Source organism: Diaphorina citri, unplaced genomic scaffold (assembly GCF_000475195.1).
Source record: "Diaphorina citri unplaced genomic scaffold, Diaci psyllid genome assembly version 1.1 scaffold2507, whole genome shotgun sequence".
NCBI classification, from domain to species: domain Eukaryota; kingdom Metazoa; phylum Arthropoda; class Insecta; order Hemiptera; family Psyllidae; genus Diaphorina; species Diaphorina citri.
Window position 1 is genome coordinate 16,543 of NW_007379928.1, and position 10,093 is coordinate 26,635.

At 38.5% G+C, this 10,093-nt stretch overlaps 1 protein-coding gene across 2 annotated transcripts in view; it reads left to right on the plus strand.

Moving 5' to 3' along the window:
* The first annotated feature begins 2,937 nt into the window (after positions 1-2,937).
* Positions 2,938-10,093, plus strand: part of LOC103519051 (DNA-directed RNA polymerase II subunit RPB1-like) — a 22,271-nt gene continuing 15,115 nt past the window's right edge. Inside the window, exon 1 of one of the 2 annotated variants that reach the window (XM_026830671.1) lies at positions 2,938-3,157. The gene's annotated coding sequence lies outside the window, so the exon portion shown is untranslated. Of the gene's footprint in view, positions 3,158-3,447; positions 3,631-10,093 lie in introns of those variants that run through there. The other variant, XM_026830670.1, reaches the window with a different exon arrangement.

Sequence of the window (10,093 nt, forward strand, 5' to 3'; positions counted from 1 at the left end):
GGCCCAGGCTGCCCCCCCCCCAAATACAGCCCTGGTAGATAACACATAATTTCATTGAATACCTACCTACCTATATGTAGATAACTAATTCCATCTCTCTCCCTCTCCCTTCCTTCACTTTTATTTCTCTACGAGTTTCGAACCCGCGGTCCCCTTTCCCCAAGTCTAATATCATCTTTCACTTCTGCTTAGTCAGACAGTTTGGTTCGGGACTCAAAGTATAAAAGTAGGTCTTGTGCAATAAAGGATTCTGCTGAGCATATAAGTACGCAATATAAGCATGTTGTATATGAACCTCATCAGCTAATATCAGCTGTAGTATACCTTTCCCTCTGTAGATATCAGCTGTAGCTTTACTCTGTAGCTGCAGATAAATAAATCCTGCCTGTTGTTGCTTTTTTTTTATTTTTTTATTGGAGTTTTAGGAGATTTGATAGAGAGAACTGTAACGAACAAACTGTTCGATAGAGGGAACTGTAACAAACAAACTGTTCGATAGAGGGAACTGTAACAAACAAACTGTTCGATAGAGGGAACTGTAACAAACAAACTGTTCGATAGAGGGAACTGTAACTGCTAAGGTCTTATCGTCCCAAAAGTGAAGAGAAAAGGAAGACAGGATAGGAGAAAGCCAGCCGTTCCGAGAACGAACCTAGTAACTGCTAAGGTCTTATCGTCCCAAAAGTGAAGAGAAAAGGAAGACAGGATAGGAGAAAGCCAGCCGTTCTGAGAACGAACCTATCTGTTTAGGATAAAATCCTCCCCGGGCGGGAATCGAACCCGCGACCTAGCGCTTACAAGGCAGACGTTCGAACGAGGCTGACATGCCTGGTTCATTCAACTTGATTGGTTCAGTCTGGATTAATAATTTCAATACATCGATGGGTATATATCTTTACACGTCTTAGTTTTCTCCATTGTACTAGTATCTATTATAACTATTGTCTTAGGATTATTATTTTCTTTCCTGGTTCTTATAATACTTAGGTATAGCTATTGTGTCTGCTCTGGAGTTTCTCTTAGCCAGTCTTCCGACAGAGTCTGTCAACATCTTCCTGTCTGCACTACTATTCAATATAAGTTAGATAGGTAATACATATGTCATTGAATACCTATATCAGGCCCGTATGCAGGATATCAGCGAGGGGAGGGGGGGTAGGGGAGAGGGACAAGAATATCTCTCTCCTGAGGTTTCCATTTCCCTTGATCACACCCAGAGCCCAGACCAAGTTTCGTGCAGTGGGAGGGTCTAGGTGTAAGCCGATCATCTTGCAACTGATGCTGTAATCTGTAATGAAGAAAACAAGAACACCTCCGTGATTATTTCGCGTGATCTCATTACAGAAACCAGAAATATTCGTACTGGATCAGCTTTTCTCAGACCTGCTAGTGACTGTGATATTGTGGGTCTTCAGGAAAACTGTCTGGGGAGTTTACCAGAAAAAGTAGGACGGAAAAAAAGGATAAAAAGTAGGAGGAGACGGAGACGAAAAAAGAGAAGAATAAGGCGAAGAAGGACGAGGAGAAATAGCAGAAGACAACGCTCATATTCGAAAGGGCCTTATTTTCAGGGCCTTTGGTTTATTTTCAGGGCCTTTACGTTTTCAATTACCTACCTACATCGGTTAAACGGTTGAATCACACTCAAATTTGAGAACCTCTCTTCCTACAAGAAAACAAGTAAGTAGGTAGGTACATAACCATAATTATTAGGTATATAGGTATAACCAGAGCTTCGTTATTAGGTCGGTATCAGGTAGGTAGGTAACCAAATACTTTATAGATCACTGGTTCGTACTGCGGTTATTTATACCAGAAGTATTATGAAGTATAGGTAGGTACCAAGATATCAAGTATAGGTATACCAAGTCGAGATTTTCCTAAACGTCATACGTGATTGCACTCGCCATACCTACCTGGAAAACCGCCGACAGTACCTACCTACAGGTATTACGGTATCTATGTTACCTACCTAGCTGTAGGTATCTATTATATAGGTAAAAGTATCTGTAATAGGCAAATATAGGCATGATCTGGCACAATATTTTCCTAGAATTTATTTTATGGGTATAGGTACCTACGTACGATTTTGCATTTTGTCATGACTTGATGAGTATCATGATTCATGATTCTATCATGTGTGTCATGATTCTGTCATGATTGAGGAGACTGGAGGCAATATTATGATGTGAATATTGTTATGTTCGTCCAGAATAAAATTAGCCTCCTTATGTTCCTATTACCCTATTAGGTAGGTACCATTTAATCCATTTATTGTGATTTATGAAATTTGCATTTTGTCATGACTTGATGAGTATCATGATTCATGATTCTGTCATGATTTAGAAGACTGGAGGCAATATTATGATGTGAATATTGTCATGTTCGTCCAGAATAAAATTAGCCTCCTTATGTTCCTATTACCCTATTAGGTAGGTACCATTTAATCCATTTATTGTGATTTATGAAAAACAAATGTCTTAGTGGCCGAGCGGTTGGGTGTGTCTGTTTTTACTCCTCTACTGTGATGTTTAGTGTGATGGGTGGGGGTTCGAATCCCAGAGAGGTCATATTTTTTTTACGTAATTTTATCATTTAAAAATGTTTTATGAATAGCCATAATTACTTTTTTCATAATTTTATAGTTAAAAATTACCTATTTCATAATTTTATAGTTAAAATTTATGAAAAAGGTTTAAAATGCAATTTTTAGGTAGGTATGTAGGATACCGTTCTAATGAAAAAGTTCAAACAGTCGTGGGTTGCTTAAACAGGACGCGGGTTCGATTCCCGCTCGGGACGTATTTTATCTTATCGGAATGGCTGGCTTTATCCCATCCTGTATTTCCCTTAGCAGTTACAGTTCCCTCTATCAGACCCCTGGAAAAAAAAAGTCGGTGTGTAGTTTGATCTAAACCGGCAAATACTTCTATCTTGTTACAGACGTCAAATCAGCTTCTAGAGTTCAAAGCAAATCACCGGCCCTTACATACAGACCAAAGGTAACCGATACGTCTTGTCAGTAAAATATTGGAGAGTCAACTCATCAGCAAATATTAGAGAGTCCGTCAGTAAATATTGGTCCCTGTCGTCAGCAATCTTATGAACGGATGCTAAGCCACGTGCTGCTGAGTATCTACTTCCAGTAGCGTTAACAGTAAGTTTATTTTGAATATTGTTATGTAACACAAGGCCATAGTGAATTAATATTAACATTATACCTACCTACGTATTAATTGTCCTACTTTGACAATATGTATATAATCGACCTATGTCCTTTAACCTCGGATAGACTAATAGGTAGGTACCTTCTAGCTTCTACTTATACCACTGATTAGTGATTATCCATTATAGTAGCTAATCTATACATAATTATGTTACCTATCTATGTTTGAATCGTTTCGTTTAAAATTAAAACCGCCTCTCCAATTTCTTCTTGTTACAGACGTCAAATCAGCTTCTAGAGTTCAAAGCAAATCACCGGCCCTTCCATACAGACCAAAGGTAACCGATACCTTTTGTCAGTAAAATATTGGAGAGTCCGTCAGCAAATATTGGTCCCTGTCGTCAGCAACCTTATGAACGGATGCTAAGCCACGTGCTGCTGATCTACTTCCAGTAGCGTTAACAGTAAGTTTATTTTGAATATTGTTATGTAACACAAGGCCATAGTGAATTAATATTAACATTATACCTAATACGTATTAATTGTCCTACTTTGACAATATGTATATAATCGACCTATGTCCTTTAACCTCGGATAGACTAATAGTCTAATTTATTGAAGAAAGCCGTAAGTACCTTGGTAGGTACCTTCTAGCTTCTACTTATACCACTGATTACCCATTCTAGTAGCTAATCTACATAATTATGTTACCTATCTATGTTTGAATCGTTTCGTTTAAAATTAAAACCGCCTCTCCAATTTCTTGGAATATCTAGTTATTTTTATAAATTGGTATTTCTGATGTTGGTTTTACCAGACTGGTATGTCAGTTTCCTACTGTTTATTTTCTTGGTTTTACCAGCAGCTTCAGATGACTGCTGCGAGGGATCTTAACAGACCACGTGGTGTCCTGTAGAAAACAATGTGGGATGCATGGGATTTTCCATTTTCCTTCCCGGAATGATTTTATTATTGAGAATGAAACGTAATATTACGACCAACACAAGAACAACAGAAAGAAATCTGTTGAAATAATTTCCATTATTGTAATCGAAATAGGTAAGAGGCCTTTTTTTTCACTGTCGGACATCTTTTTGTCGCTGTTGGGCATCAAACCCGGGACCTTCATTTCCTACTGTTTGTGTTTCTTGGTTTTACCACGCTAGCAGCTTCAGATGACTCCTGCAAGGGATCTTAACAGACCACGTGGTGTCCTATAGAAAACAATGTGGGATGCATGTGGGATTTTCCATTTTCTTTCCCGGAATGATTTTATTATTGAGAATGAAACGTAATATTACGACCAACACAAGAACAACAGAAGAAATCTGTTGAAATAATTTCCATTGAAACGAGAAGAAATGAAACAAGAGGGCTTTTTTCGCTGTCGGACATCTTTTTGTCGCTGTTGGGCATCAAACCCGGGACCTTCTACCTGGCAAGCGCTTCACTACGGGGCTGACCGCGCGTTCTCGGGTCATTATTTATCCAATAATAAATTGAATGGATGTAGAGTTGTATACCGTTATTGAATTACTATTCATCTAACGTGCTGCACATAATTATCTGCAGAATATTCATTTGACATTCAATTGAACTTATCAACCATCACAGGTCACACATGGATATCGTATAGCTATATGTATGTCTGTATTGCCCAATAAATGTAGAATGTTGATAGGTATAAATAATAACTACCTATCTACAGGTAGGTTAGATACCTAACAAGGGGAATTAATTAGTTTGAACTTGAATCTCGATATTCTTGATGGCCTTCCTCTGTCTCAATTATTTTATGTCACTGCTGGAGTTCGAACCGCAGATTCCTTTGTTATGAATTCAACCTCTGGGCTTGCAAATTCTTGTTATGCCCGCGGTTGCGCAGACCGTCTGACAAACCGTGTATTGGTCAGATAGTCTGAACATTAGTGGCATTAGAGTGCTTGTTGATGTTGACCTCTGACACTTTATCATGAACCTGTTGTAGACCCGGGCCTTATTTTTTACTATCATTAATTTCTTTTTAAAGATGAGTGTTTGTTTCACCGCCGTTTTTTTTTTTTTTTTTTTTTTTTTTTTTTTTTTTTTTTTTTTTTTTTTTTTTTCTAGCAGCTTCAGATGACTGCTGCGAGGGATCTTAACAGACCACGTGGTGTCCTATAGAAAACAATGTGGGATACATGGGATTTTCCATTTTCTTTCCCGGAATGATTTTATTATTGAGAATGAAACATAATATTACGACCAACACAAGAACAACAGAAAGAAATCTGTTGAAATAATTTCCATTGAAACGAGAAGAAATGAAACAAGAGGGCTTTTTTCGCTGTCGGACATCTTTTTGTCGCTGTTGGGCATCAAACCCGGGACCTTCTATCTGGCAAGCGCTTTACCACGGGGCTGACCGTTCTCGGGTCATTATTCATCCAATAATAAATTGAATGGATGTAGAGTTGTATACCGTTATTGAATTACTATTCATCTAACGTGCTGCACATGTCTGCAGAATATTCATTTGACATTCAATTGAACTTATCAACCATCACAGGTCACACATGGATATCGTACCTATAGCTATATGTATGTCTGTATTGTCTGTATGTTTGTAGGTATGTTGTAGAGCTTGTCATTTATCATCATGTTATTGTTATTCAAACATTGTTCTACTAATGTCATGTTATACAGACAGCATACAGTAGGTAGGTACCTATTACATTGCTCTACCAATGTCATACCTTATAACTTATAACCTAATGTACCTATATATGTACCTACTACCTATCAACTAGGTAGCCAAGTTGGTTTGGAGGGTAGTGCTAGGTCGTGGGTTCGATTCCCACCCGAGGCGAACTTTACTCTAAATACACATTAGGTTCGTTCTCGGAACGGCTGATAGCTTTCTCCTATCTTTTGGGACGATAAGATCTCCGTTGTTCTACTTGCCTAAAATGAAACCTCTTCAAAATAAGAATATGTACATAAGAATAATAAAAGAACCGACGAACACATGTTTTCTTCAAATATTTCCTAGAGTTATTTGATGAGAATTATTCGGTATCCTGTTTCCTGGTCCAGGATTCGTTCATATTTCTTGTGATGATTGATTTACAGCCTCCGAAATAAGTAAAATCTCCTCGAATCTTCCCACCAATATTGTCAAGTTCCTCGCTTCCGACTATTGAGTGTCTCAGACAGTCTGAAAAGTACTGAAGTCGAGTGCTTTTTCCGTCACACACGTTCCCGCGGTCTGACAGACCTAATAGGTCTTGGGTCTTAGGTTTCTCAGATGGCCTGAACATGAGAGACGGGTGTTATGCCTGATGCCGTTCACACTCAGACGGCCTGAGCATGAATAGCCGGCCTTAGATTTGTGATCAGGTCGATCAGGCTGATCAGTTTCCTAGAACCAGATTTCGTGTCAGGGTCATCTTATCTCTCCTGAGGTTTCCATTTCCAATTTTCCTTGATCACACCCAGAGCCCAGACCAAGTTTCGTGCAGTGGGAGAGTCTAGGTGTAAGCCGATCATCTTGCAACTGATGCTGTAATCTGTAATGAAGAAAACAAGAACACCTCCGTGATTATTTCGCGTGATCTCATTACTCATTACAGAAACCAGAAATATTCGTACTGGATCAGCTTTTCTCAGACCTGCTAGTGACTGTGATATTGTGGGCCTTCAGGAAAACTGTCTGGGGAGTTTACCAGAATAAGTATAGGACGGAAAAAAGAGGAAAAAGGATAAAAAGTAGGAGGAGACGGAGACGAAAAAAGAGAAGAATAAGGCGAAGAAGGACGAGGAGAAATAGCAGAAGACAACGCTCATATTCGAAAGGGCGTTATTTTCAGGGCCTTTGGTTTATGTCTTTACGTTTTCAATTACCTACCTACATCGGTTAAACGGTTGAATCACACTCAAATTTGAGAACCTCTCTTCCTACAAGAAAACAAGTAGGTAGGTACATAACCATATTAGGTATATAGGTATAACCAGAGCTTCGTTATTAGGTCGGTATATCAGGTAGGTAGGTAACCAAATACTTTATAGATCACTGGTTCGTACTGCGGTTATTTATACCAGAAGTATTATGAAGCATAATAGGTACCAAGATATCAAGTAGGTACCAAGTCAAGATTTTCCCAAACGTCATACGTGATTGCACTCGCCATACCTACCTGGAAAACCGCCGACAGTACCTACCTACAGGTATTACGGTATCGGACAACGCTCATATTCGAAAGGGCCTTATTTTCAGGGCCTTTGGTGTGTGCCTTCACGTTTTCAATTACCTACATCCGTTGAACCTTTGGATCACACTCAAATTTGAGAACCTCTCTACCTACAAGAAAACAAGTAGGTAGGTACATAACCATATTAGGTATATAGGTATAACCAGAGCTTCGTTATTAGGTCGGTATATCAGGTAGGTAGGTAACCAAATACTTTATAGATCACTGGTTCGTACTGCGGTTATTTATACCAGAAGTGTTATGAAGTATAGGTAGGTACCAAGATATCAAGTAGGGAGGTACCAAGACACCAAGTAGGTACATAATAAAATTATATAGGTATACCAAGTCGAGATTTTCCTAAACGTCATACGTGATTGCACTCGCCTTACCTACCTGGAAAACCGCCGACAGTACCTACCTACAGGTATTACGGTATCCATGTTATCTACCTAGCTGTAGGTATCTATTATACCTATAGGTAAAAGTATCTGTAATAGGCAAATATAGGCATGATCTGGCACAATATTTTCCTAGAATTTATTTTATGGGTATAGGTACCTACGTACGATTTTGCATTTTGTCATGACTTGATGAGTATCATGATTCATGATTCTGTCATGATTTGGAAGACTGGAGGCAATATTATGATGTGAATATTGTTATGTTCGTCCAGAATAAAATCAGCCTCCTTATGTTCCTATTACCCTATTAGGTAGGTACCATTTAATCCATTTATTGTGATTTATGAATCTTATAAGATCGAGCCTTAAACCCGATGGCATATGCCGTGCCTTGTAATAAAACAGTGTAATAGGAGAGACCTAACAGTCTAATATGTAGGAGAGACCTAATAGTCCAATAACAGAGCTTATAACTGCGAATAAGACTTACAGAATATGGAGATCGAGCCTTAATCATAACTGATAGAACTCCACAAGCTATCTTCAACAGTTCAACTCCATAATAATATATCACCTCATCAGAAAACACCTTTTAAGGAAACGTTACACTGCACTGTCAGTATCGGTAATCTCTAATTGATTAATATCTATCTACTTGTATAACCTAATGTGATTTGTAGCTTGGAGAATTCAAATAACTGGAGAATGTAATGTAGATAGCAACTGATAGAACTCCACACAATGCAGCTATCTTCAACAGTTCAACTCCATAATAATATATCACCTCATCAGAAAACACCTTTTAAGGAAACGTTACACTGCACTGTCAGTATCGGTAATCTCTAATTGATTAATATCTATCTACTTGTATAACCTAATGTGATTTGTAGCTTGGAGAATTCAAATAACTGGAGAATGTAATGTAGATACCTATACAGTTTTATATTGGGGACACAAAGACAACAATTTTATCGAAGACAGGTTTGACTGATATTGAATAAGGTCGGTAAGGTAGGTCCGATTTAAGGTTGATTTACAGGCGGACAGAGCACCTATCGACACTTGTTCAACCAATCGGACTTCACGCTATGGGAGAATAACTGGCCGCTATGGGAGAATAACTATTATGTGCGAGCCTATAGCTTGAAAAGCAGTCCGCAGTCAGTTTATCCTTTAGATTTTGTTCCTTGAGTCCTAGAGGGGTAGTCTTTCAGGTGAGCGTAAACGGTAAAGAAAACATCTTTTTCGACCTTATCTCTCTACGAGTTTCGAACCCGCGGTCCCCTGTCCCCAAGTCTAATTTCATCTTTCACTTCTGCTTAGTCAGACAGTTTGGTTCGGGACTCCAAGTATAAAAGTAGGTCTTGTGCAATAAAGGATTCTGCTGAGCATATTTATAAGCATGTTGTATATGAACCTCATCAACTAATATCAGCTGTAGTATACCTTTCCCTCTGTAGATATCAGCTGTAGCTTTACTCTGTAGCTGCAGATACCCCTATAGATTTCTTCTCAAACTGGTTTCTGGTTTTGCACATGTTTGTATATTTCTGCACACACATTGTCGATGTTCCAGACAGACAGACAGAAATCAGGTTGTGCTGAGCTTGAGAGAAGTCGATGAAGAGAACTCAGGACTTGGAACTAAGTTTATGCTTTAAGGAGACTGTCGCTAAATCGTGCTCTCTGTGTGTTACCTATACTTTTCCAATATAACGAACGACTTTCATTAAATTTTGACAATTTGCAAATATAAATCAGGATAGATGGATAGAATCTGATAGCTTAATATTCAATTCATTTAGCATGACCCAGGGTGCACCACCGACCTTATCTTGACGGCAATATTCTATTTAACTTGGCCTGGCGCACTACCGATGATGGCGTGCCCTTAGAGCCTCAGATGCTGTCTATTTCCTATCAATCTCTATTACTTTTATTGATAACATAGACGACTGTCGGACAACTGTTTGAGGATACCCTTGTACTTTGTCTTTTGATAATTGCAAAATATACCAATGCTATAGGTACGCTAAATAAATAAATAAATTAATTAAATTTCTATTGCGATTTTTTCTTGATATGTTCTTCTGTTATCGGCTGTCTTTTTCATCCTCCTTCGTCCATGGCGAACTTTATTTCAAGTACCTATGTACGTAAAGTTCTACACAGATAATGTTCATTTTCGGACCGACTGTTACGGCTGGCTTCCTTCTTCTCTCTTCGATTTCGGGACGAAAAGACCTCCATTGTTACAGTTCTCTCTATCAAACCTCTATAAAAAAAAAAAAAAA